General features: G+C 43.0%; 2 long non-coding RNA genes across 2 annotated transcripts in view; one reads left to right on the forward strand and one right to left on the reverse strand.

Annotated features, from left to right (window-relative positions):
* Positions 1-27,514, forward strand: part of LOC118312319 — a 209,990-nt gene that overhangs the window by 127,485 nt on the left and 54,991 nt on the right. Inside the window, exon 9 of the long non-coding RNA XR_004794205.2 lies at positions 22,673-22,784. This is a non-coding gene — a long non-coding RNA (uncharacterized LOC118312319). The remainder of the gene's footprint in view (positions 1-22,672; positions 22,785-27,514) is intronic.
* LOC124850823 lies at positions 12,401-13,757 on the reverse strand. The gene is made up of 3 exons (XR_007031765.1): positions 13,682-13,757; positions 12,816-13,003; positions 12,401-12,681 (listed from the first exon to the last, which is right to left on the reverse strand). It is a non-coding gene; the product is annotated as an uncharacterized LOC124850823 (long non-coding RNA).

Raw genomic sequence — 27,514 nt, forward strand, 5'->3', positions numbered from 1 at the left:
TAACTGGAGCAATTGTTTTAAGGGAGACATTTTCTCCACCACCTTTCTTTTTGTTGTTTTCTCTGGACTGACTAAGGTTAGTGTCACATTCGGTGCTGTTGGACGACCTGACTGTGGTTGGGAAACTACCCAAATGCTCATACACGTTGGCTGCAGTCGGCAGGTTTGCCAGCCTTTCCAGCTGCCTTGGCAGAGCACGACGCGCCATTTGGACGCGCCACCGGTTGGCTTGAGAAAAAGCCGACTGGGTTGCTGAACTCTGGAAATGACCAGTTCATGTGTGTAGAGGTGAGTGTCCTGCCCTGCTTGAGAAGGGGACAGCGTCATGTTGGCACTCAGACTTTTTCACATTTGTTTGTGTCAAACTCCGGGGTGACACCGGCAAAAGCTACTTTTCTCTCATTCTGATCTTTAAGAGCATTAATTTAGCATTTTTGATAAGCAAGTAATCTTGCATAGCTACACAGCTGCTATAGATATTTGCTGCATCAATATCTGTCATGTGAGGCTTGCTTAGTTTTGTTATTCTGATAATCAATATCAGTTCCTTTAACTTTTGATAAGTATTCAGACTTTATTGTGTTCACACTAGTCAGAACAAATGACGATGCGAATCAGTATGTGTGTCCTCACACCCTTTGTCCCTTGTGTTTTCGGGGTAGTTTCCTGTCGTTTCAGATTGTTTTCACTCCTAACAAACTTCACCGCAGTTTGCTTTGAAGAGGAGAAAGATCCACATTTCCAGGCGTCTTGGTGCCATCATGTTCTTGTTCTCACCTGGCCAAATAAACAGAGTCAAAGCATTAAAAAAAAACTTCAAGCATACTTGGTGTAGTCAACATGTATCTTTCTGCTGATATTACAGTGACATAGTGGACTGCATATGTATAAAATCTGGCCCCTGTCCCACATTAGCATTGCTTTTTCTGCGGATAGATGGTTTCTGGCTGCATGTGCAATGCGTTAAGAGGCCTCCCGCCATCGGTGGAGAGACACCTGTGTGATCGATGTGTGCTATTTAGCAGCGGGAAAGAACAAGTGCACCTCCGCTCCAGGGAGCGTTCGCCAGCACCTTGTACTGGACAGCTGTGGGTGGCCAGAGGGAGACGAGAGGGAAAGCGAGGGGGAGAGAGTGAAAGACTCGGGAGGAGGGCAAGGACGTAAAAATAAAGGTAAAAAAATGAGGGAGACAGAAGAGAGCAAAAAAAGAGACTGAAAGAGAAAACCTAAGAGATGAAATGAAAAAAAAAAGAGAGTCAATGTGAGAGAACAAGAGCAAGCAACCTACATCTGTTGCTCATTATCCTCCTGGCCCCCTCTCTGGTAATTGCTCCATCTGACATAACTCACAGCAGACCTCACTTTGACTACAGATGGGAGTTGATGGGAGGGGGGGTAAAAGTTATTCAAGGCAAAGATGCAAAAGGTACGTCTGATCTCTTTCACACTGAATGCAAAAAAAAAGAAAAGAAAAGAAGCAAGCAGAAGAAAAAAAAATAACCCTCAGCCAGCCGTGGAAATTCTAGTTTCATACAACGTGGGACTTTGTTTGTCCCGGTTTTTGGACGCCGTTCCTATCAGTGATGATAACGTTTTATACTCACCATGTTAATTGATGAAATCTGGCAAGGCTGCAGCATTGCTAAACAGAAGTCTGACTGGGCAGAAAACATTGGCAGCCAGACGATGAGACAGGTTGTAAATAAAACCCCGGGTTAGCCAAATTTCTTTAGAAAAGAAAGCTAGGAACAATCGTAAAATTATCGTCCAACCCGTTTAATTTTTTTTTGTTTTTACCTCAGATTGAAGTGATTTAGATAATCTGGCTAAACTGTTAACAACCCGTCTGATCACACTGCCCATGTGTCTTGCCCATTGGACTTTGATGTTGCTGTGTTGCCAGATCTCGGCAATGACTTTGTGGACTTCACTCTCATCATAACCAGAGTAGTTGATTGGGAAAACTATAAAAATATACAAAAAGTTGTGATGAACCGGAATTATCCTTAAAGCAATGCACCCCAGTCAGCACACTACTCCATGGCCGACATTTACCTCTGACATCTCTTTGAAGTGGAGAGGCAGCAAAACAACAACAACAAAAAATAAAATACAGACTTCCTCAAAGAAACAAAAGGGCGTCCCAAAAAAATAAGAAACTACTTGTATGCAAATGGGAAGAGGAGGCAACAGTGTGTTATTATAATCAGATTCTCCTCAGTATCTCGCAGGTTGTTGAATTCTTGAGGATGTGCATGGGCTGTTGACGCCTCTGCCCGCACTTAATCACAATATCTTGAAATGAGATCCGTGGTCGCCACGAGGAGCCCCGGGGGAGCTGGTGGCCTAATTGTGGATTCAGGAAGGTCAGGCCCCCATTGTGCTCCTCGATGGTCAAGTGCTCTTTTTTAATCAGCGGCGCTGCTCTAGCTCATAGCATTGCAATCATACAGACGCCTGCGTCCTGTCGTCAGAGTGTCTGATGGTGACAGCTTTTGAATACGCAACGTGTTTTTTTGGGGGGGTAATTAAGTTGCTGATACAGCGGAAGCAGGTGTAACATTCAACAGGTTAGAGCAGCTTTCAGCACCCGGGACGTGACTTCATTCTGCAGTTTACGTCCAAATGTATCAGCCCTCATCATTTCCAAATGTTCAAATCAGCCTTGTCTTGAGGCCTGATTTGGTAATTGACACAAACATTTCAGATCTATTCATCCCTCTCAAATTTTGACACGCAGCCTTCTCATATGTGTCTAGTGAGGAAACACTGCACCGGATGCAGGCGATGAAATGGTTGTTATCTGTAATGGCTTCATATGTAAATAATAATGTCGAATTGAAGGTAGTTTATGAAAAGAAAAGAAAACATTGTTGTTAATTTCTGCTAAAATCAGCCAGATGCTTGAAACACTTCCTCAGTTACTTGCTACTAGAACAGAGAAGCAAGGGCATCAGTTGAGATCGGTGAGTTAACTTTTTCATTTTTTCTTTGCATATGCATATGAGTCTCTTTCAAAACTGTTTTGTAAAACTGATACAAAGGCGCTGTCCAGCATTTCTGATATTCCACAATCAGCGGTCTGCACATTCACAAAGACAGCGACACACACCCATACACAGAGAAATGTGAGGCTGATTTGAGATGATTGGCCCACCTAGGCAAAGAACTTCAGGACATATTACATTTGTTAGTCTCTGTTGTTTTCTGGCTCTAATCTTTGAAAATGTATGTCTCGTGTTTCAACCGCGGTCCCGGCCTCCGGAGACAGTCCAGGACTGTGTGAGTGGAGTTTCTCAAGGTGTGTGTCGAATCCGCCGTTGCCAGAGGGCAAAAGGATCAGGCAGAAAATGTAACGGAGTTGGGAAAAGGACTCCAGCGAAGGAACCCCGCAGCTGTAAAAACACACAGAGACGCACGCTCTCTCACGGAGAGACGAGCGGGAGACTCGGAGCAGGCGGCTCCAGGTGACTGCACACCTTGACTTCCATTTATCAAAACCCTGTTTACTCTGGCTGACAAGACTGAGCCGCAGAGGAATCGACTTGCCGGGAAAGATGGATGTGGTACCCTCCACATCTATGAGAAAAAGCCCGGCAGCTGTGGCCAGAGGCAATTCCCAAAGATTTGGAGGGGGATTGGTGTTGTACCAAGGTGTCAATGTGGTTGTTGGAAAAAAAAAAGGTGTAGAAAATTGGTATTATGCTGTTTTGTTGGTTAACTACAGGGACAAATTGGAGGTGGAGTAAGTGTGCCTGAAGATCTTGTAGCTTTTAATAAAAGGTAAAATATGTGACATATACACCGCTCCATATTCACACCTGGGAGCTGCCTGTTTTATTAAAAGTCCTTGGATTTGGCCAGTTAGGAAAACAGTGTCGATGCCCTCAGGCAACGCACCGAACTTACATACTTGAGTCGGAGCTGCTCAGTGACACCGCAGAAGAAAGCTTTTGTTGCACTGGGCAGCACTTACTGTAGGCGTGAAGTCATTTATTTGTAAAAATAAGCAGGTCACCACAGCCAAATTAAATTAAATGCAGAATTGAAAGCAAGCGATGTGTTTCTCTATGGCTTTTCTTTGCAAAAATACTGAATGTGTTTTTGTATCCCCTAAGCCTTAAAAATACACCGTCCTATCCCCTTAAGACATTTTGGATTAACCTGCGAGGGGCTTCCAGGGTCACTGTGATGCCGCTGGACCTCTGTTGACCCCTCTGCTGCCCACTATGTAGTATTTACATTTTTTCCATGCTGGAATTCGACCTGGCCCCAGGTTTGCGTTGTGCTTATATGTTAATTCACATTGATTTAGTAGCATTTCACATATAAGCACATACTTGATTTACCAAAAGTATTTTTAAGGCAGATTCTAACAACTGAATGTCAAGATTAGATAATTTATGGCAACACACTCTAAGGGCATTATCATGTCAGTGGATATCGTGCTTTAGTTGTTTCACAGTCACCAACAAACTAATTAAATTTGCACAAACCAGCTGACACACAGCAACCTCTGAGCTCTCAGTGCCCCCTGGACTTTGCACCCGGTTGCACCCCTTCTGCCTGGTCTGTGATCCAGCGTTGTTCTCAGCTGCCTGAGATAGTTTCATTCCCTGTACAAGGAGAGGAAAAGACAAACAGTCGTGAGATCAAAGGTCGGGAGTACAGTTTAGACTTTACCGGAGAAACTAATTATGCTCATAAATACGACTAAATGATAAATAAGCCGTTCCTGGAACACCGCTACTTCCTGTCGGAGCATCAGATCAGCTCACATCCACTGCCCACACAGCTCACACTCTTTGGCTTTTGTAGGGCAGCAAATATGTGATACTATAATGTAATAAGGTGAGCTTCACTTAAATACAGGAAAGGCATATTAGATATTGTTATGGCTTAAAAAGAATGCATAATAACACACTGCTGAAATTGCCTCTGGGGGTTGGATAGGAGTGTAGGAGGGTGGGAGAGGATTGTACATGTAAAAAAAAAAAATCTTCTCTTTGCCGTGTTCCTGAGCGCAGATAAGCCAACATTTCCTCCCTGTTTGGGTTTATTTTCCTAAGGCTTTAGAGCCAGGCCTCATATCCCACGCTACAAAGCCTCTGCTCAGTTGAAACCAGAGCCATGTAAAACCTGGACTAGTGGCGTCCTCATGACCCCCACCTCCAGTGCTGACCCTTCAGCAGATACCCCCTGAAGTACACAGGAAGCACACACACACACACACACCATCGTGAGAAGTATATGTATAAACCACTTACATCATTTACATTCCACTTGGATTTACTGTACATTCCACAATGGAGAAATGGCGCCGCAGTAAGCACTAAGCAACACAGAGGAGACAAAAAATATGACCAAAAAAAAAGTAGAAGATCTTACTTTGGTTAGAACTTTTGCTCAAGAAAAAAAAAATGAAGGTAACATATTTCAAATCACACATGTGATCCATTAATAATACAACATAACTGGTCAGTGCAGCGCCAAACATTAACTCACAACATACAAAGCAAATGTGACAAGTTAATGTTTTGTCTTTCAACCTAACACAGGAACAGTGGTGGCAGATATATAGTCCAAACATGAAACTTCAAAGAGTGCCATAACTGTGGTTGATCTGGGGTAACCTGGGAATGGCGTGGGTGCAATCTCACATATAAGCTGGTACTTTTTTTCTTTTTTTTCCTCCCCGCCATCTTCCTGTTGCTGAGGAAAATAAACCACCGTGGAGCCCCTTTCCCCCTCAGGCTCGCTCCCACGTTTAACGTTATCCTCGACATCTGTAATAATAAGGGGTCATTTGTTGTGATTACGCCTTTTATCTGCGACCTGCATCTCACATCCACAACATCCTTTCCGTTACACCTTCCTCCCCCGCGACAGCGTCTTTACCCTCACGGTGATAAACCCTCGTCTCGAGAGGCCCTGCTTAATTCACTGGCACTGTGATGGATATGCATATACAGTAAAGTGTACAATAATATACAGCGCAGTAATCGAGGAGGGTCCCCAGTGATCTGTTAAGTGACAGAAATGTGAAATTGCGGGGGGGGGGAGTCTTTCTATTTATAACTTTATTTACTTATTTACTACTTGTACTGTTGGCACATCACTGATGGTACTTATGATTACATATCAATGATAATCAACTACTAGCAGCTACTTCTGCTACGACCAATGCTACTGTTTTCTACCGGATTTGTGTGTCGACTTTTATTGAAAGTAGGAACATTATTACACTCAGGCCAGTAACAATTTCAGTTTTTTTTGGTGATCTATTTTAATCAAATTGCTTTCATGACCAAATCATGTTAGGTATTATGAACACATTTAAGATTATATTTTACATATGTTGATTAGATGTAATGTGTAGTCCATGGCTTGACACTAATTATGACTACAGCACCTATTACTTCAAGTAATGCCTTGGCAAATACAACTACTATACTTCCTCTATTACCACAAAATGTATCACTATTGATACTATCAACATTTCTCCCATGAACAACTCCCTTTTTGAATATAATGCATTTTTGTTCAGTCAGAAAACACAACAAAATTGACAAAACCCTTTTGGACTGCAGTGTTTTTGTGAGTTTGTTTGGCGTCAAATGTGCCAACTTCTGTGCGGTCAACGCTCCATTGTGCCTCAGCAGTCGCTCAGAACATAGTGGCGGCTTTTGTTGGCGAGATGGAAAACATCAGGGCGTCTCCCAGATTCGGTCTGAGTGCCGCGGAGCTGTCGCAGGACGTGACAGTCCTGTGTTTGGAAGAATAATGTAACGTGTCAAAGTGGTAAACAGCGATGTGAGGAGCCGTCCTGGGTGGTGACAAGTAATAGTAACGGTGTCAAAAATGTCTGCCGCCCTGACATAATAAAAGGCAATGACTTCCTCGTGTACTGGCACGAGAATGGATGGAGAGAAATGAAGTTTCATAGCGTAGAAAAAGTTTTGATGAAAAAAGAAAAAAATACGATGATGGCAATAAAAAGAAAACTGCCCCCTCATCCTTTTTTGCTTTGATTGTATACTTTTCTTTAACTATGCCCATGAGGTCTTTTATTGTATTATTTTATGAGTATAGTGTTTTAGTGCAGTTTTGACCAGTTGATAGCTGCTTTTTCTTCATATTTTATTTTGTTAGTGACACTGCACACACGTCTCTTCTCACTGTGCTATTTCAGAACTGTTCATTGAAAGCATTAGAGAGAGGCACAGTACACAGTTCCTTAACGCTCATATCTTCTTCAATCTCCATTATCCCCTCTTCCACACCTTAGAACAGATTAGAGCGTCACTTGCTATCTCCATCCAAATCTAACAGGATTAACTGGATAAGGCGCCACATTTTTTTTAACGTTTCCAGACAATTACCTTTTAGAAACCCACTTCAGCTCAGTTTATCCTCTTCTTTGTTTGTCAAAAAAAGAAAGAAAAAAAAAGATTTTCACCACCTTTATCTGAGCTGATACAAATCTGTGGTAATCTGTGATGCAGGCATGAATCAGTAGGTGGGTGAATCCAGGCAGTAATCATCTTTTAAACAACCATCCGTATTAAGATAGGTTGGTTAATTTCAAGATTGTTTTTCCATTTAAGGATTGATAATCCATAGGCATTTCAATAACAAAATAAAAGAAAACCATCCTTTTATTCTCTCTCAAATATCTTGTGTTATCTAGTATCTATCTGGTTTTATTTGTCTACATATATATATATTTGTTTATTGGAATCATGCCTCCCCCTTTGTACAAAATTAAATGAATGTATTTTGTTTATCACATTTAAATAATTCTACAGGATTATCTATCAAAAATGTGGGCCACCCTCTTCTTCAGTAGTCAATTCACATCAGTTTGGTGCTGACTATATTATACTTTATTATTATGCTGCGCCAGCACAGGCTGGATACATGATAAATACAAGAATAGAAATATTGTTTGTATATTCAATACACAAAAAAATGTTGTATTTAGTTTAACATAGCACAATAGAAGGAGATGCCCTTGCAAGATATGTGAAGTTTGTGGTTTTGAATACAATTTATTCCAATAATAGCTTTCTGAGAAATAACATTCATATTTTGATATTATTGTATCTATACGCCCTCTCTCTTTTTGTCCCCCTCTAACTCTCTCTGCCACACACACACACACACACACACACACAGACACACACACCTCGTTTTAGATTTACTCACACATTGTAATCATTCCTAATTCCATCTAATTTGGCATTTATTCATTTATTTACACACGCACACATCACAATATTTTTGGACCTACATTGATCTCATTTTCTATGTGCCTGAAAACTCCAACCTCAGCCTATTCTGCTACATTTCCTTTTTCAATCTACAGCTCTCAAAAACTGGAAAAATAAACTTTTAAAGAAGCCAAACTGTCCTGTGTGTCACGGAGAGTCCAGGAGACACAGAATGTAATCAGTCCAGGTGGTTTGAGCTTGACAAACTTCCTCTCCTCTCCCAAATAAACACAAAACATGCCGTGTCCCAAAACCACTTTACTTCCCTAAACCCCATTAGCCATCCAACTGCAGACAGTTACACCCCCCAGCCACCCCATCATGACCCCACCCATCCTCCGTCAAATCCCAGCCCGAGGTGAACTCCGTCTTGCCTCAGGCCACTCCCGCTTTCTTCGGCACAGCGAGACAAAGGGAGCTTTCCTTTGCATACTTAAGGGAACATGTATTGTGAAGTTATCAACAGAAAAAAAATGTGGGGATATGAAGTAAGATGTTAAAGGGCCTAACCCAAGGTAACAAATGCACAATGAGCAATTAATCGGAGGTGATCTGGGTTCCAGACAGATGGCACATCAGTGTTCAGATGCTGCACTGGTGTCTTTATGGCCTGATGGCTTTCACATTACGTAACACCTCTCCTTTACTGTTTCCTAAACTGTGGTTCTGTGGTTTAGGACGCACACATGCAGAGACACACAAACAGCACTCGCAGGTCACTGAGATGATATCTGCCAAGCTTTGAGACTATTGTTATAATATGTTATAAGATAAGAGATCAGCTTTAGTGTGAGAACTCAATTGACACACTACTGCGGGACAAACACTTCAGTATATTATCTTACATCCAGTACATATGATTGTACCCTCATAATGTTGTCACTGATGATATTATTCCACTTTAAAGACTCATATGGTGTATGGACACAGGTAACTCCAATGACTCTAACCACCTCATTATAACAGTTTCAAAAAGTCTGAAGCATCGAACTGAGAAGCCTCTTGGATGAGAGGTGAAATGTCTTCAAGAAACTACAGCAACATTTATTCTGTTATCAACACGAAAGGCAAAGGGATATCACATTTTGTTTCCCTAAACCAAAGACCAGGCCTTGACCAAGGGTGGGGACCGACTGACCAAACCAGGTGGCCAATCTCGCCATTGCTGGAAACTCAACAGTACCTAAAGCTGGTTAACGACAAAAAAACAGGAGCAGGCCAGTGGAAATCGAAATTATTGTATGTTTATGTAAATATATATTCTTCTCTGCACCTTTTTCAAGCAAAATCTACATGATTAGTGGGAGTCATTTGAAATGGATAAATAATTGAACTATATTTTTAGTGTTGCAGAAATCATATCGCGATGTCCAAACTGCCGAAAGTCTTCCAGTTTGTAATTTGGATCCTCGTGATTTGCCGCTTTGTTATTAGAAAATGAAATGGAGGGAGTAGTCAGAACGTTGCTTTTTAAAGTTACTTTGAAAAGTGAAAAAGTAGACAAACAGTACATCAATAGATCAAGTGAAGCAATTGAAGAAAATACAAACAGAATGAATGTGTAGTTCACAGCAGGTGGTTTTCTTTTTCTTGTATTTTTTGCCACAGGCATAAGAAACTGAAACTGTGTATTGTGCGCGTGTTTGTGTGTGTGTGTGTGTGTGTGTGTGTGTGTGTGTGTGTGTGTGTGTGTGTGTGTGTGTGTGTGTGTGTGTGTTTGCGTTCCTCCTTCATACTTGTCTCTGTGTCGACACGCATCATTGCATGTAAAGCCGTGTGTGTGTGTTTGTGCAGTATGGATTGGCTCGGTGCAATGCAACCTGGCAAGCACACAGTCAGATTAGGGTTCCTACACAGGTCTGTCAAGTGTGGAAATGTATGAAAAAGTAAAAAAAACAAAACAATGTCTAGGTCTTGTTGTGGTTGGATATGACACAAAGCAGGTTAAGAGTTTGAAAGGACGGGACCTTTGGGGGACTGGGGTATGGCTGGGTAATCTCCAGCTGGCTTTTTTGCAAGTCTTGGGATTTTACGTTTGCCTACCAAATCTCATACATGTAGGTACATTGTACCGTGTGAGATAACTCACAATACTGAAGAATCAAGCTACACAATGTTTATAGCAACCGTTAAAGCTCACAGGTAGACAGGTAGAGTATGATACTCAAAGGTGGCCCTTTTACTTGCTGTCCTCCCTTTTTTCTGGACAGGACAACCATGTTGGAAGTCTTTCACTCTATCCACCATCTGCTGTCACCAGAAGCTCCTAAGTCTTTGTCTCCATTCGCTCTGGAATAACAGCGCCCTCCTCCTGTTTAGTGCCGTAAAGCAGTCCAGCAGAGTTCCCTCCAAATCTGAGCAGGTGGCTCACGATGACAAATGTACTGCAGAGACTGTTGGACAGGCTGACGCTCTTGTCCTTATTGTTAGTCTAACCAACCCAAAATGCATTTGGTAATGACTTATTAATTTAAAACATAATCACGGTTAATGTGCCATCTAATTTCAGGTAGAGGCAGAGTAGATCTGGTTGTCAGTGCGGCAGCTTAAACACGCTCAAAAAACACTTCAAAGTGTTCCCATAGAGTTGCATTGAGCAGTGTGTTCGAGAGCAGAGGGGGACTTTAGCACACCAGATGGACTCTGTCACGCTCCGGCTCGAGGCCTATCTGCCGGGCCTCAGAATTTCATTAGTAGCTTGGCCCCGGTCGCAAGTTTGAAGAGCATAAGAGCTTCGATCAAAGGATTAGCAGCACATCTGAAGCAACAAATGGTCCACTTTTTTTTTTTTTCTCCTCTTCATTTTTTTTTCTTTTTTCGCCCTCCCACCTCCACAAAGACCTGGCCAAAATGGAAGAGGAGGGGTAAGAGTGTGTGGCAACACAGAGAGGCACCAGGGCTTTCTTTTCTATAATGTGATTATCATTCAAATATTATAACATGGCAATGGAGAACAACACAGTCTTGGTTCTTGGTGGTTAGGAAATCAAAATTATATACATATTTTTACATTTCTACTTTAGGAGTCAAAATAAATGAACCGCTATCAAACATGTGCAATTATCAAAACCGTTGTTGAACTTGGCTCGTTCAGCTCAACATAGTTCGCCTGACTTTCTTGTCTTGAAATAATTATTTTTCGATACTGTCTTATCTGTGTTAATTCACAACAAAAGTATATCTACTGCTAAAAATCAACGGTACAGTAGCAGAATGAAGTACAAGCATTTTAACCCAAGTGCCAGACAAATGTGATCAGTTAAACAAGGTGGCAGAGGTTAAAATCAGGATTTCCTTGGTTGAACAACATGAGCAGACTTCCTGAAGTATATATATATATATATATATATATATATATATATATATATATATATATATTTTATTTTTTATTTTTTTACTTGCCCCCTCCTTCCCTATTTGATCAATGAACTCAATTACAGCCATGTCCTGAGGTTCCTCTCACCACGACACTCTCCCTTCCTCTCTTCCCTTCTTTTTTCTGATGATGCATCGCACGAGCCACACCTGACAACTCCACCGCACCCCCCAACCCCTCCCAAAAAACCCCCCTCTCCTCAATAAATAAGAGGGGCATGGTCGGAGCACCCAGGCTTTCTGTTCTTCTCTATCTCTCCGTCTGCCCACCCCAACTCTCGCACTCTCCCTTCCTAACGGCGCCCAGCCTGCGCCTGATTCCTCTCCGCAAGGGTAGCCTCTAATAGATTCCCCCAGCTCCCATGTATTATTAATGCTTACTGCTCTCCAAGGTGGCAGTGACAAATAGGGAGCAAAATTCACTGACTAGCGGTGAATGTACTTTTTAGTCATGCTTGAGCTTCCTCCAGTCCATACTGCTGCCAGTTGGAAGGTTTCTCTCTTCTCCTCCTCGCTCTTCATCTTTCCTCCTTGCTAATTTTTTTCACCCTGGCTCAGAAGTCCGAATACTGAGAGGCAAAGTCTTGAAAGCAAATGCCCATGGGAGATCAGTGTAATGTAGCAAAGGTGGGTTTTTTTCTCGTTTTTTTTAGGATGTGAAAAATGAATCAGCCTTTACAGTTTCAGCTTATTTTACTCACTGAAATATTTTTGAATTAGTATCAATCTCAAAAAATCCAGTTGGGTCAAGCTCTCAGTTGGTCACAATTGTGAAAGAAATATTGTTTCAATTTTTTGCTGTTTGCTCACATGGGTTGAGGTTCTACACACGTGTTTATTCGTGACATGCTCTGTATAAATATGACGTTCAGTCATGGTAAAATCTCAAGGGGATAAAGGATAGGTAGGCATGTAACAGACTCTCTTTCTCTGAGCCGCGCAGTTCACGACCACCCTCGAGGGACAGCATCTGCAGAGGCTCACCCAGATTTGTGTGTCTTATCGGGCCTTCACCTCTCCGTGATCCCTCTACCTGGATGTGACAGAAATAGGAGCAGCTAAGCACCACACTGTTTGTCCTATGAAAAAAACAACAACCGCTCAGCTCACAGCAAATCAGGCGTTTCTAAACCTGTCGGGCGCTTTTCACGAATGAGACAGACTTACCTGGGAGTGGTTGCCTGAGTCGCTGTTTGTATCCGTGTCGCTGAATGAAAACTCAAAGCATATGTCACCTGCATGGTCGACACCTAAATCCAAAGGGCCTCGCAGCTCTGTGGTGGTGGTTATCTTTGTTTTGGCATTGTGAATACGGTGCGCCTGCTTCACCTGTTGAGCTGTGCAGGGAATTCAACCTTTAGAGATGGAGAGATTTTAATGTGTCATCTCCAAAATAGTAACATTTCAACAGCCAATAAACAGCTCAAATGTTTTTAGCTTTGCATTTGCCAATTTTACTTAATCAAAAATAATTTTCTCCAACAGTCAAGTAGTGTGTCATCGAAAAAAAAAAAACATCACAATGATCTTTACAGGTAACAGAACATTTTTTATCTGTAATAAATAAATAAACTGGTACAAGTTAAGATCCTAATGGTCTTCGAAAAAAGTCGGTGTCGAGAGAAATACAGCATAGCAGCATCAGTGAGCCTTTTCAAAACCCATACAACCTCACTCACGCTGATACATCTGCCAAAATTGCTTTTGGTTTGTTATTACTCTCTTATACAGAACATCTAAATATACTGGGGAATCAAACCGGTAACTATGGTGGTTTTACTGCCTTTTTTTTAATCAGTAGAACAAAAGACAAGGAAATATTCGGTTTGAAGTGAAAAACATTAGACCTTATGTCCACAACGCTTAAAAATTTGTTGCCAGTGAGAAAAGGTCTGTGCATTTAATATGAACCTGCTAATATCTGTTTGATTGGGGTTTAACACGCGTTCTCCTCCGCCGACTCTGTCAAGGCATTGTTCACAGGTTGGCACTTGGGTTTAGCTGGAATAAGTAATTACAGCGGCGGGTCAAACCTTTTCTTGACGGTTTGGGGGATGGGGGTGGAGGGGTTCAGTGCTCTCTTGTCTCCGGGAAACCCCCCCGCCCCCCCCATCCTCCTGTCTTCATTTGCCGAGTGCCGTGACGCGAGGATCCACTCTACAGCTGTTCCCCTGCTGATCAATTAAAATCATGCTTTGGTGAAATAATTAGCTCACATTTGCTCCTACTTAACAGATGTTTCTGAGGATTCTGCCTGTAAAAAAGTACAGAGGTGGAGGAAAGGGTGTGCGCGTGTGTCTGTGTGTGCACAATGTGTGAGTGTGTGTGAGTGTGTGTAATGTGGGAGGAGGGGGAGGAGGGCGCCTGCACAGAAAGAAGGTTTCTCTGCTTGCATTTTTAAAGTTGTGTAGATGTTTTAATGCAATTACGAGAGGTGGGCCCTTTGCTGGAATGATTCGAATGCTAATTTGAATGTTGATCATCGTAGTTAAACATCGTTTACATAATTACCCCATAATTAGCATCACATTACAGCAATATTATTAGCATTAAGCAATTAATTAAGCGCAAATATGGAATGTTGCGTGGCATTGTTTGCGCGTTTGGCGTGTTTGTCTGCGCTTCCATGATCGTATTTCTTTTTTGTTTTCAAACCAAACTAAATTCAATGCTCCTGTGCTTCGACTGCTGTTTCCCAAACAAGTATTTTCACTTGGCTACTTTTGGCCGCCTTTGAAGGCTCCTGGAGTTGGAGTATTGATTCGGGACCCACTTAGAAAACAAACAAACTGCATTGTGTGTGTGTGTGTGTGTGTGTGTGTGTGTGTGAGTGTGTAAGAGAAAGAGAGGCCAAATAATTTTGCCCTACTTGGACTTCCCTCTCACAATCATCATCTTTACTCAAATGAATATGCTCACGTTCCCTCATCCTTTGCATCTTCAGCAGCGGGATGGAATTCCCTCTCCGGAGTGGGAATAACACACACACGCACATGGGGCAGGGAAGTGGACTATGGGAGGAGGTCGGAGGTGCGGCTTCCCTAATGGCAGTCTGCTTGTCAGGATTAGGGCAACGGGGGCTGTAAAATCTATGCCTGATGAGGTGACTAGCTCCCTCTCGGCTCCAGCGCTTTACAGATTTGCCCACCTGCCTGGAACTTTCTCCACTTGCGCGGCCGCCGCCGCTGCCGTCGCCGTGGTTGGCTGCAGCTCTCTCTCTCTCTCTCTCTCTCTCTCTCTTTCTATTTCTCTCTTTCTCCTTTTGAAGTCCTTTTTGAGGCCATGCTTCGATGCCATCCATCCGAGGCGCCCAACTTTATGTTTCAAGCTACAGTAAATTGGCTGATTTCATTACCATTCAGGTGAAGTTTGAGGGGGTGTATGAGGTTCCTTTTTTTGTGGATTTCTTCTTAAAGCAGCTTTTCAAAAACCTTTAAAAAAAAAAAAAAAAAAAAAACAGAAAAGAAAATGGAGAAGAAAAAAAAAAAGCAGCAGTAGGATGTCAGAGCCGGGTGAAGCAGGTGCGAAAGGTTTAACCGTTGGCAGCCGAGACGCGAGGCCAACTCCGGCAGCTAATCCCCGAGGTATTTAATGAACTTTTTCTCTTAAACCGCCTCTGCTAATACTCAGAGGCTGTGCTCTTACACGTAGCAAGAGCACTGGAAGCCACTCAGATGAAGATAACGTTTTTTTTTTTTTATACCTGTAATAGAGGTTTTAAGGAGTAGGTCCTCTATTTGGAAAATTAATGATATAAAGTTGCAGCTCTCTTCACCCTTGGGCTTTTCTTTCTTTTTCCGTGGAAAAATTGTCTATTGTTATTATCATTGAGAGGTGGTTTGCTTAAACATTTTGGGAAATCCACCGCACATGTAGTTTTATTTTTTTCCGGGATGCCTGCAGTGCTAGAGTTGTTTGAGCTTTCCCTAACCTTTTTGTGGAATTATTTTTCATGATTTTTATCTTTTGCCTCGTCTGATTTATTAGTGCCCTTCCACACTTCCACCCCCAGCTGCACACACACCACACACACACGCACACACTCACACATACATATAACACACACCCAAGAAAGAGAAAGAAACAAACGTATACGCCGAAGGAAAGATCTCACGAGCAAGGTTGGCTGTCAGAACAATTGGGAGCACTGGAAAATAAAGCTTCCTCGCTGGCGAATTACCTTTCTGCCTGTAATTCCAGAGGTTTTACTGAAACATTAAGTGGCAGGCAGGAAAGAAGAGCAAAAAAAAAAAAAAGAAAACAGTTGAAATATCCCTTGGCTATTTCTTTTTGCTCCAGACGTAGAGAAATAAAATGAACTCCCAAGTTCAGGTTGAGGCTCAGCTTAGCCCCGAGGTTCTACCAACGGAAGTGTGTGTGTGTGTGTGTGTGTGTGTGCTGTGAGGACATTTGGCCTGCTTTCCTCTCACCTCACACACACACACACACACACACACACACACACACACACGTGCACACACATGCACGTCTACCCACCCTGCAATAAATGAAGTGACAGGGCAATTTGCATTACTGCCCTTGACTCGAGCCTGGCATTCACATAGCCAAACATACATGCAACGGCTCACATGATTAAATGCACACACACTCTGCCTCACACTTTGCACTCATTCATCATAATGAGCATAAAATCAGCGCTTTGTTTCTTTATTTTACCTTACATGTGTTCTCTGTCTGACACCATGAATATGTAGCTGTGGGTTGTTAAGCGAAGCAGCGTTCAGCAAAAAGGGGGGTTGGGGGGGGGGAGCGTCGGTATTTATGCCCGTTTGTAGTCATGTGTCACGTCTTGTTTGGATCTTCCCGCAAAGCCTCGGGGTCAGGTGTTAGGTTCAACACTTGTGCAGAAATCAGGATGACCTGTACCGCCGCGGGGCTGCAACACCAAACACAACAAACTGACAGAGGCCGGGCGCTAGCACTGCCAGCGTGACATCATGGGTAGAGCAAGGCATTAATGGTGTCCGGGCTAGGTATTTTTTTTCCACAGGTTGGGCGTTCTATTCCTCAACATACTAAAAACATCTATACACTTAATGGAGTTTAAGTATTGTTTTTCCTTAGCAAACATTTTAATTTAATCCACATAAAAAATATACAAGTTTTACCTGTGAAAAAACAACAAAATGATGACTTATTTTCATTGCCAATCATTACAGCCTTGGAGCTTAGCGCTGCAAGATGTGTGTCATGGCCATTTTGAGGCCTTTGTGCAGTGTGCAGGTTTTTACTGAAAAAAAACAACTTTATTAATATGACCTTTGTAGAATAGTAGAACAATGATAAAACATTACAGGTATTATTCAATTTTTTTTTAAAAAGGTCTTGGAGAGAAATGGACAATTGGACAATGGTCTGTTGTATGAACAGGGAAAAATAATCCAGCTTAGTGAGGTGCACTCAGCTCGATTTGATCAAAGATGGCGACTGGCAATCTTAGAATGTGTTGTAGTTCAATTTTAAACAACATGACGGAGAGAAACAATTGTCATATGAGGTTAATGATGAGTATAAGTATGTTTTATGTTTGTTATGTTCCTTACTGCAGATGATTAAACCTTTCTGGGTATTGCTGTAGCACTGAATACTGTACATCATCATGTCTAGGATGTTGTTGGCAATGAAAGGTGACTGTAAAAACTGAATTGTAGCCGACAACTCGACTATAGGAATAAAAAATGAATGAGCGATTGTAAATTAAATTCAGTCTTATAGAAAGATAATTATCTAAAACTAGATGAAATAACTAGTTTCATTTGATTAGTATTGACAATCAATAGACTATATTGAAATGAGACGTCACACATAGCTCAACTTCATACACAGTTAATTTGCACTGTGAGTATGTTACGATTTGAAAAATAGGGGCATGGAGCTGCGTTCGTATATGACGGGGGCCGGCGGAAAAATAAAGTAACTGCCAGAAGAGAACGGCGCCGGCGCTTCCCTGGCTGTCCATCCGTGGCAGATCAATAGACTCGCCAAGCGTCCGAAACGCTGCCTCTCTGACGGGGGCGTGCCGGAGCACAGGGCCGGGAATAAGACGAGGGGTTCAGGGCACGCCGGTCCATCATGGCGTGTCACGCTGATGAAATGAGTTGTCTCAAGCCGCCAGATCGATGGCTGACATAAGAGCGTCGAGCCGCTGAGAGGTACGGGGGAAAAGAAGGGGGAACGGGCTTCCTAAAGTTATTACCTCCACCTCACTGTCAGAAATCACAACGTGATGCATTACATGTGTTCCCTGTTGTGTAGGGTGTGTAAGGGGAGCGCAAACAGAGGGGAACGGGATGAAAAATGTAGTTTCCGCTCCATTCGTCTCCCATATACCACTGAGTTCACACGGACGGACGGGCGTTTCCCCGCCGTACTTTTGTTTGTAAATAGGCATCACTCACGGTGGCGTTTCCTACAGCACAGCGACCAAACTGAAAGATCTACATTTTGAGCTTTTTATTCATCGTGAGGATGTTAAAGCGCCGTAATGATTCAGTAAAGGGAAAACGTAATTACTAACATTAATTACAGACTTAATGTCTTGCATTGTATGTCACGTTTTTTTTTTCTTGTTTTATTTTTAGCAAGCAAATAAATCACCCATTAGTTACTTTTACGTAGTTACTACACGCGCGCGGCTGGTCAAAAACAAAGAGAGGGTGCAATAATTCTTAAATACTTAAGACATCTGAATACCAATCCACCGGTTACCCTCTGTGCATGCGATGATGAATACCACTTAAATAAGGGGCAGGCCACGCCCCTCGAATCATTTGATGACGATTGATCGTGACATGCTAATTTTTCAAGGGTAATTTCCAAAATGCGCCTCACACATAACGTCTGGACTTATTAATACAAACGACGAGGCTTCGCCCCCCCCCCCCCCCCCCCCCCCCCCACCACCACCACCACCCCCCACCCCCTCATGGCATGCGACATTGTTCGTCTGCTCCTGGCAATAATAAATCACGCTGTGACAAGTGCCGCACTCTTAACCTTGATGGACTGAGAATCAACGACCCCCTTCAAATAAAGCCTGATTACGCGATTGGCATCGATCATTGCTCTTGTCTTCTTCAATAAGGAGGTGCTTGTTCCGCCGCTTTGACCCTCGTGTCCGAACCAGACAGATGAATAAATAAAAGAACTTCTAATTCATTTAATGGTGCCATGGTGAATGGCAAGAAATTAAAAAAAAACTTTTGAATCTCATCTGTCACAGGATGAGATAGTTTTGAACCAAATGCGGTTCAGGTTCAGGAGGTTTGATATGATGCAAGTCAATGAACTTAAACTCCACTTTGGCTGAGCAGCAGCTTCTCGGATTCAATAGACTGAACCTGCTGAGTGAAGGCATTCGAATCAGATGCTATAAACTTGCCCGACTGGGTGAATATTAAACAGTGTCTTGAGTGAGGGCGTAGTGAAGCGGCCAATCAGAACTGAGACCAGCTGGGAAGAATGTTGTGGAAACAGCCCAAGACCAAATCATTTGTGAAAATCATTTCTTGCACACTTCATATAATAATAGGCCCCTTCATCAAATAATTGTATTATTTTCATTTTATTCTAATAATGATTCATACTAATTTACTTTTTTTAAAAACTTTATATGACTGTTGAAATGGAGACTTCTTTGGCTCTTGAAAGAACAAACTTGTGCTTCGGTTTTATTTTTACTTCCATTTGACATCCACCCACCCTGCCGAGGAGGCCAGGCGACCCACGGGAGCTACCTCAGGTCCGGCGCGCAGACCTGTCCGTCAGTGTTATGCGACAGGGGCTCGAATGCGCCGTGACAGGTGCCAATCCGCGGCGCCCGTACGATAACGGTGTCACCCAGCGGACGCTCGGAGGCGACCTCGGCAAAGCCGCCTTTACAGATGCCAAACATTTGAAGTTGTTGGGTAGTTTAGGAATAACAGTGGTTTTTGTCTCATCTGTGTGAGTCCTGAAATGTGTCTCCTACTTCCTTTGTGGTTGATTTATGGTTTCTGAGATGGAATGAGAACCTGTCTGATGCTTGGGCGGATTTGCTGGTGTTTGCGTGACATTAACCTTTGCTGGCACATGGTTTATGCATGACGTTTTTTGATGCTGCCAGATACAAAAGTCCGAACTCATGCCTGCTGTCATCATCCAATCTCGGTTTTTTTTGTGTCTATTTTATCTTCTTTTTGATTTTCACTTAGGGGGGGTTTGATTGTCTAGTGTTTTAAAACTGCAGCTATCAAAACTTTTTTATGCAATGGGCATATTAAAAGTTTGATATTGTCTCACACCAGATGCTGGAAGACAAAGTAGCGGTATTTATTTATTTGAAAATGTAAATTAATCCGTATGAAGCCGTGTCGATGCATGCAGTGTACTCCGGCAGGAATGTTTCCCAAGGGAAGAGTTGGCATTTCTGCTCACATTAGCCCCCCTTCCTGTTTACATGTGTGTATACGTTTGGTTGGTTTGCAGGTGTGTGCGTTTGTGTGTCTGTGTGTGTGTCTGTGTGTGTGTTTGTGTGTGTGTGAGAGAGAGAGAGAGAGAGAGAGAGAGAGAGAGAGAGAGAGAGAGAGAGATATTGTTAGTTTTTTGAGTTCTTTTGACCTCTGCTGCATTAATATGAATTATTTCAAGCTCTGTGTGGGTTTAAAAACTCAGTTTTCCAAGTGTCAAAATTGTCAGTGTAAAATATATCTGAATTCAGTTTAGACACAATATATGCCATGTACTGTACAAAACAATAGCTTAAAGGTGCATTACACAATGATGACACATGAAGGGCAGTCAAGCATTTGAGGACAATTGTACAATATGAGAACAGTTGTATAATTCCTTGTGCCTATACCGAATTATCATGGCTTGCACTGTGGAACCACAAAGTAAGAACATTATATTCTGTGTCAATTCAGCACACGACTGCTACCTCCCTAACTCCCGCAACTTTCCTCTTCAGCAGCAACACTAACCAGCCCCAGACAAAACATACACAACACTGAATGAATATGATGCCAAGGAAGTTACTCATCAACTAGAGAAACTTCAAAGATCAGATTTGTTTGTGCGCGTCTGCATCTCTTCTCCTTTCCAGCATCTGACAAACACAAGACTGCTCTTATAGTTGCTGAATAGGTGAGATTCTGTGTGTTCAGTGGCTTACACGCACACACGCACAAAAAAGAAAACCTAAAGTCCAGCCGTCTCCTCTTCTCGTTTCTCTGCCCTCCCTCTCAGCACATTTCCCTTCAGAAACCTCTCTGCTCCTCCCACACACTGGAGATCAATTTGTCTTGCCAGGAGGAATCCATATTTTCCTCGTAGCAGTTACTGCTGCTTCAGGACCCCTCATCCCACTGCTCGCATTCCTCCTCAAGTGCACCCCGCCATCACCTCTCCAACCACCTTCAGCGCCCTCTGACCCCCCATCCGAGTGCAGCTGAATCAGCTCTCAGCCCCTGCTGCATGGACGAGAGACTAAAATACACTTTGCACACGGCCAAACACTTCACTTATACATACGAACATGAATGCATGTAAAAAAAAAAAAGAAGCTTGCCCACATATACCAGTGCATGCACAAACACGCAACTGTCCTCTTGTTCTTGCTCAATTTACAGTGGCGGAGCGGTGAATGGCGGCGGTCCCCGCGGCTGTTTTCCAAAGGTGTTCCATCGCTCTGCAGCAAAACCTGTGGGGGGAAAAGTGGATGCACACAAACTGGGTAGTAGATGAAGGAGAGAAGAAAAAAAAGAAAGCAGCAGCAGCTTGATATCAACAGGGGAGTGGATGAGGGAGGAAGGCATTTTACAAGACGTTTTTCTCTCACCGTTGTCTACCTTGGTCCGAAAAAAAAGACCGGCGGGCTCCCTCGTGGCTGCCGCCGCGATCAATACTACACAAGAGTTGAATTAGACCTCAAGTGGAGCGCACATCTACCTTGGCAGAGGCAGGGGCCGACCTGAAATCCCTTGAACATTTACTTTCTTTCCACCGAGTTAACCAATAACTGGATGAAATGAGAGGGAAAAGAGCAGCTGTCTTTCCTGTTTCTTATCTGTTTTTTTTTCCCTCCCTCTTCGCCTCCGTCTCTCCTCCTCGTCCTCGCATCTCGCCGTCGCTCTCGGCGCTCAAACTCTCAGTATCTGTTTTGCTTTAAAAGAGTCGCTTGAGCAGAAATGAAATGCACAATTAGCAGATATCCAGAAGAAATGGGACACACACACACACACACATACACACACACACACACACACACACGGAATGCATGCATGCATGTGTAAGCATTTGTAACCACACACACACACACACACACACACACACTTACACACACACACACACACACACTTTTCACATATATCCTTAATTAAATCATGTTCTCTCATTGACATTGACTCATGCTCCAGCAGCTCCGAGGGACAAATGATTTTCAAAGCAATAACATGTGAGATATCGTTGCTCTAATGTAATCTTCACGATTTATCTGCCCATGTACATTTTTGAAATGTTTCAGCACTGATCACCTGTCCCTCGAACAGCGTGGACAGTGCTGTCACCTCCACTTTGTTTCCTTTGTTTTTCTTATGGCACATATGTAAGGAAGTTTTATGTCAATAAATAATTTGGAGATATAACACTTCCTTGAATGAAAATCCCTATGCAATTTTATTTGAACCATGACCTGTGACGGTGAAACACTGTGATAGACGTACCGGTGTAGGTGTCACCTCCTCCTTCCTCCTCCTCTTCCTCCCTGCTTCTATGCACTTATCACAGTTACCATCTCACCGCGGCCACTGACGAGATTTAATTGGAAGATTGAGGTGTTTCCAGGCATCGATTTTATGTTGACTGTTTATTCTTCTTTTTTCCTCTGCTGAGCACAGAGGCACTCTTCCACCACTGGCAGTGCTGTCCTGTGGCATGTGTGCAGTAATGCTTTGCTGGGATTAACTATTGACGTGTGTTTGTACGTATAGTAAAACATTGTACTCTGTGCTATCTTTCATCCGTAGGCAGGACACGACTGGCATCTGATCCAACTACTGAGCACCACCGTCCTTGTCATCATCATCATTGTTCCATCTACTTCAAATTCACCTGCCTCCCCCTCGACTGGTAAATCAGGTAGGTGCCTTCACCCTGACATATGCCTGCTGCTGAATTTGGGTCAGGAGCTCACCCACTATAACAAACACACACCAACACACACTCAGTTCATCTCCTAGATCAATAGAAGGCACTCAGTGCAGCTGGCGGCCTCTCACACCTGATACTTTGCCCAAACACCCTATAACCCCCCCACCCCAACAACACACACACACTCCAACCTGGCGAGGGACCAATTACACCAACCTGAGGGAATTACCCAGAGTCCCCCCACTTGTCTGGAGTGATATCTCCAAGGATTACAGGTACTTAGCTCCCATTATGTCTGCTCTATTACCTGCCCACTGCCTCTTAACACACACCGACCTCCTCTGTGTTCGCCTGTTTGCACAACAATCGCCCCTATCAGCTTTCTACCTTTCACTTCTCAATGGGCGCTTTGTGGCATCGAGAAAGGTGTGTGTATGTCCACGGGTGTGTGTGTGTGTGTGTGTGTGGAGGACACACTTCGTTTTTTTTTTTCATCAACTCCTACTCACTCTCTCCAGGTACATGCTGTCTCACTTCACACTTAGTTTTTATAAACGCATAACTGTTTCGTCGCTCACACACTGTTTTCTCTCTCTCATACACATGCAGACGCAAACTTTTCAACCGAAGATGCACTTTTGGGAATTACACACACAGACTTGCAAAAAGTTTTTTTCTTCGCACACACGCACTCATTTGTGCAAACACACCTGCATCCACACTTACTGCTTATACATCCACTTTCTCTTCACACACATGCTCACTTAAAACAAATTATCTTCTTGTTGCCAGACACAGACACACGCTCATTTTGTCTCAGTCACACACACACACACACACACACACACACACACACACACACACACACATACACACACTCCCAGTCAAGAGGTAAGCTGATCTCTCTGACAGACAGACTGGCAGCTTCGAGAGCCGGGGGCGCTGAGGAGGTAATTACCCGTGACAGACGTACCTGTGTAGGTTTCACCACCTCTTTCCTCCCCGTCTCACTCAAACTTGCACTTATCACTGTTGCCATCTCACCGCAGCCACTGAAGCTATTTAATTGGAAGATTAAGGTGTTTTAGGCATCGATTTCATGTCGACTGTTTATTTTCAAAGCAAAGATATTTTTTTTCCCACCACTGGAGGTGCTATGCCTTTTGTGTGTGTGAAGTAATGCTGCGCTAGGAAGCTACTCTTCAGACTGAATAAGGAAATGTGTTTATAGTGACACTATGGGAATTGCTCCCAACTTCACTCAGGGCCCCACCTACAGGTGGGAGTCATCCTTCTCTGTCGTAAATACAAATGGTGGTTTGAGCCTCCCCAAAAAACTGCACGATGTTGGCCAAATCCATTGTGATAAGTTGAATGTTTACTGTTGAAGTACAATGGAACAAATATTGCTTTTGGTATGTTTGTACTTTCCATTTTAAGTTTCCATGGTTTAATTTTCAAGGAACTTCTTGTATGGAAATTAGATGAAGCTGTTGAATGGAGACTGTCTTGTTCAGTCGCTGTTGCTTGGTTGTTGAGGCCTAGTCGGTTTCAGTGATTCCTCAAGTTCGAGAGGAAGGGCTGGAATATCCAGTTGCAATTGGTTTCCTGTAGTTAGTTTGTATTGAAAGGATTTTAATAGAAAAAAACAACAACAAAACAAGATAAAATCATTGTGGTGTCACCATCTAGTATAATAACAGTTTTTCGGATTTTTCAATCAACTTTTCATTTCTGCAAACCCCTGTTGTCAAGAGTAGATTTAAAAGAAAATGCTTCAATTTCCCAGTCTCGTACTTCTTTTGCAGGAATCACTGTATGCACCGATCATTTCTGCTAAACGCTGGGTATCGAAACCGTTTTAGGATACAGATTGACCCACAAGTAAACACAAATATTCACCTTTCCTGGAAGTCACACTGTGCACCTAACTGATATTTGCAAATTGCAACTGTGTGTGAAACGCATGAAAACATACACCTACTGTTCCCACACACATTTACATACTGTTAATAATTGCACGTCTTTATTAACCAGGTGTTAAGGGGTCCCTGAGGTTGCATTTCATCAGTAATCAACAACCTGTTATAAACACCAACTACCTTCCCTTTAGTTCCCCTTGTCAACCGCAACCATCTGGCGCCAGGCCACAAAAATAGACTAAAAAGCATTGGTAACAATTAATAGGCGCTGTACCGGGGGACCACACAACAGCCCACCTGATTTTCCTACCCTGCTTTTCGTTGCCCCCCTCGCCCCCACCATCATCAGGATGCTATCAATAGCCAGACACCTGTTTCCTGCCAACGCTTGCTAGGCCCTCTATGGCTGCACCTGTATGTGCTTACACAAGAGCCTCGAGAGGAGCATTTATGTGGATGGGACTGCAGGGCTGATATCGGGGCTCTGCTAATGCAATCACAGGAAGGACAGGGAACACTTGACGAGTGTGAAGCAAGCCAAAGAATTCACTCGAATCAAGACAGGATGAAGATTTTCAAAAGACGCTCCACTGGGGGAATGTTTTGACCCTAAAATGACTATTCAGATGATTAAATTGATTGGTGTGCATGCCTGCTAATCTTGGAGGCAAAGTAGTGAAAGGGACAATGAACACGACTACACATATTTGTCCAGGGATGTTTATTTGCTGAGATGTATTCCTAAAATGATTCAGAAGCATCCAGTTTCGCTTCCCTGTCCTCCATCCCAACAATACATGAAGGCACAGGTGACTGATATAAATGGATTCTCTGCTGCTACCCAATCTTTGAAGTTTGTGTTTAAATGGCAAATGTGAGTCTGTATTACTCCTTACTTACATTTGTTTTTACTGTGTCACTGCTGGAGCCAGTTACTGTCTGTTTCTGCAGGCGAGTACTAGCTTATTATATTGTTGTTGTTGTTGTTGCCTGAGTCAGTCAGCTTGGCAACCAGTCAACCATTTCCTATGAAAAACTGGCAAGAGTCATCCATTGTGCATGATAGAGTTACGCATGGAAAGGGCAAGGCCTGAATTGGCTGGCCTGTCTACCAATAAGTCGGCACTTACAATATTCAGTATACGTAGGAGTTATTTGTAGTCCCTTGTAGATTATTGTGAATCTCAAAATTGATTGTTATTGCCAGTGCAGAGATAGTCTGGCTTTGTTATACATTCGACTAAACTCTATGAGAGAGGACCGCAAGCCTTTTTTTTTACCTACTATAATCATGATCTTTACCTAACATTAACCAAGTGTTGTAAGAGCCCAATTGAGGTTTTCTATTAGCTTTTACGCATCTGGTTCAACATCATGAGATAGTGATTTTGCCTCATCTGAAAAGAAAGCCAGGCACTCAGTAGGGAAACCTGTCAGTTACTTGCACAGCCAGCCATCCAGCACTTCTAAACCAAACAGAGGTCCAGACATCGAGGAACAAACTGCAGAGTCAAGCATGGAAGAGCAGGTGATTAATGCCAACACAGTGTTTCCCTGTTCGTGGCCAAAGTGTTATTGATTTGATTTCAGAGGGGTGAGAAAAGGTTACCGTTTGCATGCCACGATTTTAGGTCGTCTGTGTGCGATGGGAGGTGTAATGCCTCCCTGCTTGGTAGGAGCCACCGAAGCGGTCAACCAGGAAATGGAGACAATCCCCAGCCAGGCGCCAAGCGACGTTCTGTCTTTTACACTGCGGATATGTGTGAAGTGGACATTCACCGGCTATCGAGTGCCACGTACCGCTACACCTAAGAGCCATTATGAGTTTTAAATGGCCAAAATAGCAGGACAGTGGAGTGTACAGTGTGAGGTGGGGAATGGAGGCTACCATAGCTGTGGGTCTCCGTCATGACCTATTTTCATGACCATAGCTGTGGGTCTCCGTGATGACCTATTTTCAACTGAAGATTTGCTTGAATGTGTTTCTATAAACCAGTGAACTGTGAACTCAAGAGGAGGGACTAATGGATCGTTGGTGCAGTAGCACAATGGGTCACATTAACAGCACTTACACTAGTAGTGTTACACCTCGTGTTTAGCCTCTCCAATGGCTCTCTTATTGTTTTAACGAGCGTTCAGTGTCACAAGATGTTGCAGTTGTGAATCGGTAAATTTCCTTTTTGGACGACTGAATGCTTGCATTGTTTGGTGTTTTAAGCATCACATTGTGGCAACTTCTGTCCAGAGGTTTCTGTGTCAACCTGGACTTTCTAAAACCTGAATATTTTCTTCTGTATTGCTGTCAGTGGATACTCTTAACGTGCCTTGTGGGCAAACCTGCTCTCAGGTGCAGAACAGGATGGTTGATATTGTATTCAGGGTTTGTATTCCCAGCTTTATTCGCACTGTTTGAACCTTCCTGCATGTAGCCCTGTGTTTGCATTATCACAAGGCGCCAGGACATTTCTGAGGTACAACAAGATCAGGCTGGGTATAAAGTTTTTTGAGCATCACCGTTTTGCCTCTGTCACTTCTCCTCCACCGTTGACTGGAGGTGGCGAGCTCATCACGCAGGAATTCAAATGAAATAACTGCAAAGCATTAAAAAAAAAACATAAACAAATGAGATTCACCCAAAGCAGGGTAAGACATGTTCCGTCGTTCGTCAGGCACATGACAAGATCACACTCCCAGAGTCAAGTTAATTTTCGTACCCACCCCGTCCTTACCCTCCCTCCACTCTCCGTCATTTTCAGGGGGAAAAGGTGTCGTAGCCGTATGACAGTAATTAACAAC

The sequence above is a fragment of the Scophthalmus maximus genome, chromosome 1, assembly GCF_022379125.1.
Source record: "Scophthalmus maximus strain ysfricsl-2021 chromosome 1, ASM2237912v1, whole genome shotgun sequence".
Classification (NCBI taxonomy): Eukaryota; Metazoa; Chordata; class Actinopteri; order Pleuronectiformes; family Scophthalmidae; genus Scophthalmus; species Scophthalmus maximus.